Genomic DNA, 3,770 nt, shown 5'->3' on the forward strand with positions numbered 1-3,770 from the left:
GCCGCCAATGCTATTAATCCTACTATGAATCCTAGCCTCGCCGATATTACCTATTATCGTATAGCTAAACCTCGACGTCGTATTATCGTAACGCTATCGGGATCCTAATATACCCACGATATATCCACGATATCGTCTATACACGGATCCGCTACCTAGGCTAAGTTTAATTTCCCCCTGCCTAAATAGGATAGCGTATCCTAGGCTAAGTACCGTATATTTATTTAGGAGACTAATTAGCGGTTCGACCTGGATTCTTAATCCTTCCCCACGGACGCTACGAAAAACTACATTATTATATCATGGCTCCCCTATTACTTTAAGAAACACTAGTAGGCTAAATTACGATATAAATATAATAGCGACTCTAATAGGGTTAGCTAGGCTATACTATAGACTTAGTTATCCTATTAGGTCGACGATAATAATACCCGCTTACGGGAAGTAGCGGTATAGATCCAGAGCGAATCTATCTTATTCTAGAGAGAGGGAGAGTCCTACGCTAAGTTTATATAATAATAGGAAGCCCTAGAGTCGGAACTGCCGGGCAAGCTCGTAGACTAGTGGAGGATCTAGATAATGCTAATAAGGGTTCTTCTACCTATTCGGGACTATATAGTGTTTATAGGGGTCCCTAAGGACTACTAGGATCTAGCCCTAGCCTATTATAAGGCTAAGGCTTTAACCGTTAACGACGGACTAGCCGTTACATAAGTAGACTTTTAGTCTAATACCTAATAGTATCGGTTCCGTTCGCGTGCCCTAGGATAAAGTACCCAGGCGCCTACCTACAGTTCTACTAGTGGCCCTCCTTCTACCCCTATTCCTGCCCCTAGTTCTACGTTCACCCCTACGTCTATACTAGCCTCTGCCCCTAGCTACCCTATACGCCCTAGACCGTTATCGTACCTTGATTCTATTACCTGCCATAACTATAACTAAAAGGGGCACTATACCACTATATACCTTAGCCCTTATACCGAGCGACGCTTAAGTAATAGTAACCCGAATACCTAACCGGTGTCTATATTATATCCTATAGTCGGCCGTGTTACGGGTAAGGTGCCTTAGGGATAATACCCACCTTAAGTAACCCCCTCTACTACTACTATACCGGTAAAGGCACGCGTTTCCTTTCGCTAAGGTAGGGAATAGGTGTAGATATCGGCCCTCCTTAACGGAGGCGCCGATATTAACGTTTTAGATCGGTCCCTCCTAGGACCTAGTTAGGTTCCTAAGGGGTCCCCGGTTCCGGTATCCTGGATGACGGAAGGATAAATAAAGATAACTCTAGGATCTACCTATAGGATTATCGTCGCTACCGACTACTAGGGACATAAGAGGGTATAACGCGCCGAGTTCCACGTTATAAACCTCACAGACATAAAGATTATCCTAGGGAGGCCGTGGCTTATAGCCGTTAACCCTAACATTAATTAGTAGTATAGTATATAGACCTACCCCTTGACCTACGTAGAGCTTAGTGTAGTTATATCCCTCAGAGAGCTATATAGGGTAGTTAGATAAGCTAAGTCTATCCTTACTCTAACCTATATAGGTTCTACGCGGGGCCTATATATTAGCTATGTTAGCCTAGCAGAAAACCCTTTAGTAGGACATAGGGATAAATCCCTAGTAGACGGGGTCTACCTTAGCCTAAACGGGGACCTAGTAGCCACCCCCGCGCTACCGGAATAGTATTAAGATTTTGCTAACGTTTTTAACATCGAGAACACCGGCCGCTTACCGATATATTAGTAGTAGGATTACGTAATCGAGATTAAGGAAGGGAAAAAGCCGCTATACGGTCTTATTTATCCCCTTACCGCGTAGGAGCTTGAGGTACTACGATAGTATCTATAGGATACAGTTATAAAAGGTTAGATTAGACCGTCTGCTAGTCCGGCCGGCGCTCCTATTCTATTTATTCCTAAGAAGGGTAGTAAGCTACGTCTTTATATTGACTATAGAGGATTGAATAAGGTGATAGTTAAGGACCGTACTCCCCTGCCCCTGATCCACGAAATCCTAGATCGGTTATCGTTAGCGTAGTACTATACTAAGCTGGATCTTAAGGACGTATACTATCGGCTCCGTATACGAGCTGGTGATAAGTGGAAGATAGCGTTCCGGACGAAATACGGTCACTACGAATACCTGGTTATGCTATTCGGTCTTACTAACGCCCTAGTAAGCTTCTAACAGTATATTAACCAGGCGTTAACGGGCCTTATCGATACTAGCTATATAGTCTACCTTAACGATATCCTTATTTATAGTAAGGACTTGGTTACCCACCGCGTGTATATTCGCGAGGTCCTTATAAGGCTTAAGTAGTGGTCCCTGCATACTAACCCTGATAAGTGTGAGTTTAAGACTAAAGACGTTAAATTCCTCGGGTTTATCTATAGCCTAAATAGGGTACGTATAGACCCGGCCCGCGCTAAGGCTATCCGCGACTAGAAACTTCCTAATAGTATTAAGAAGATATAGGTCTTCCTAGGCTTTACGGGCTTTTATAGGCGTTTTATTAAGAATTACTCTAAGGTGGCCGCCCCTTTTATAGCATATCTTAAAGGGGGCCCTACTAGGGGCTATGCCGGGGTCCTCGTGCTTTCTTAGTAGGCCTAGGTCGTGTTCGAAGAAATAAAGCTATTATTGTAGAAGGCCCCGGTCCTACGGTATTTTAACCCTGCTCTGCCTATACGAATTAAGCTAGACGCTTCCGCTTTTATAATTAGGGCTATTATTAGTTAGCTCGAGGATAGGCTATAAAGACCCGTTACGTTTATATCCCGTAAGCTCCACAGCGCTAAGCTTAATTATAGCACGCCCGATTCTAAGCTTATAGCTATTATCGAGTCTTTCCGTACGTAGCGTTACTACATGGCCTATAGTTAAAGCCCTATAGTAGTCCTAATAGACTACCTAAACTATCGCCACCTACTAGATAAGCCTAAGCTTAAGGGATAGCATACGTGGTGGCTTAAGGAGCTCGCCCTGTTTAATTTTAAGATCCGGTACCGCCCGGGGATATTAAACCCCGCGGATTGGTTATTAAGAAAGCCCTAATATACGCCCTATAAGCGTCCCCTAGTTACTAACCGGGCTAAGGCGGTAAAGTCTTTTTCTAAGCGTTTTATAGGCTATATTGGGAACTAACGTGGTTCCCGTGCTACCCTAGTTTCTATTCCCGCTCTTCCTACCTTACTGGTTAAGACGTAAGCGGATAACCTTTTTTTAAAACCCGCTCCTCCTACCTTAGTAGTAGAGATATAAGCGCATAACCTTTTCTCCTTTATAGAGTCTGTTTCGAAGCGTTCTGCCTTAGGCCTATATGGGGCCTAGTATAGTACCCGCGCTATTCCCGCTTTTAACTCCCCTTTACCGGAAAAGGTGGTAGAGGCGTAAGCGGATAACCTTTCCTTAAAGCGCTTATCGAGGTATTTTATTTTAGGCCTTATCGGGAATTAGCGTGGTTCCTATAATACCCCCGATTCTAACCCTGTTTTACCCGCTCTTAATTCCCCCACCTTACTAGAAGAGGTGGTAGAGGCGTAAGCGGAAGACCCTTTTTACGCCCGTTAGCGAGAAGCCCACGGCGACGATACCACGTACAGATAATAGTCTAGGAGTGGTGGTATCCTTTATTTTAAGAATCGTGTTTATATGCTAGACTACTCTAGCCTCCGTTAGAAGGTCCTATAGTGTTTCTATAATGGACCTAGCGTAGGGTATTATAGGGTTATAAGAACTGCTAAAAGAATTTC

The sequence above is a fragment of the Sodiomyces alkalinus genome (assembly GCF_003711515.1).
Source record: "Sodiomyces alkalinus F11 unplaced genomic scaffold SODALscaffold_1, whole genome shotgun sequence".
Taxonomy (NCBI): Eukaryota; Fungi; Ascomycota; class Sordariomycetes; order Glomerellales; family Plectosphaerellaceae; genus Sodiomyces; species Sodiomyces alkalinus.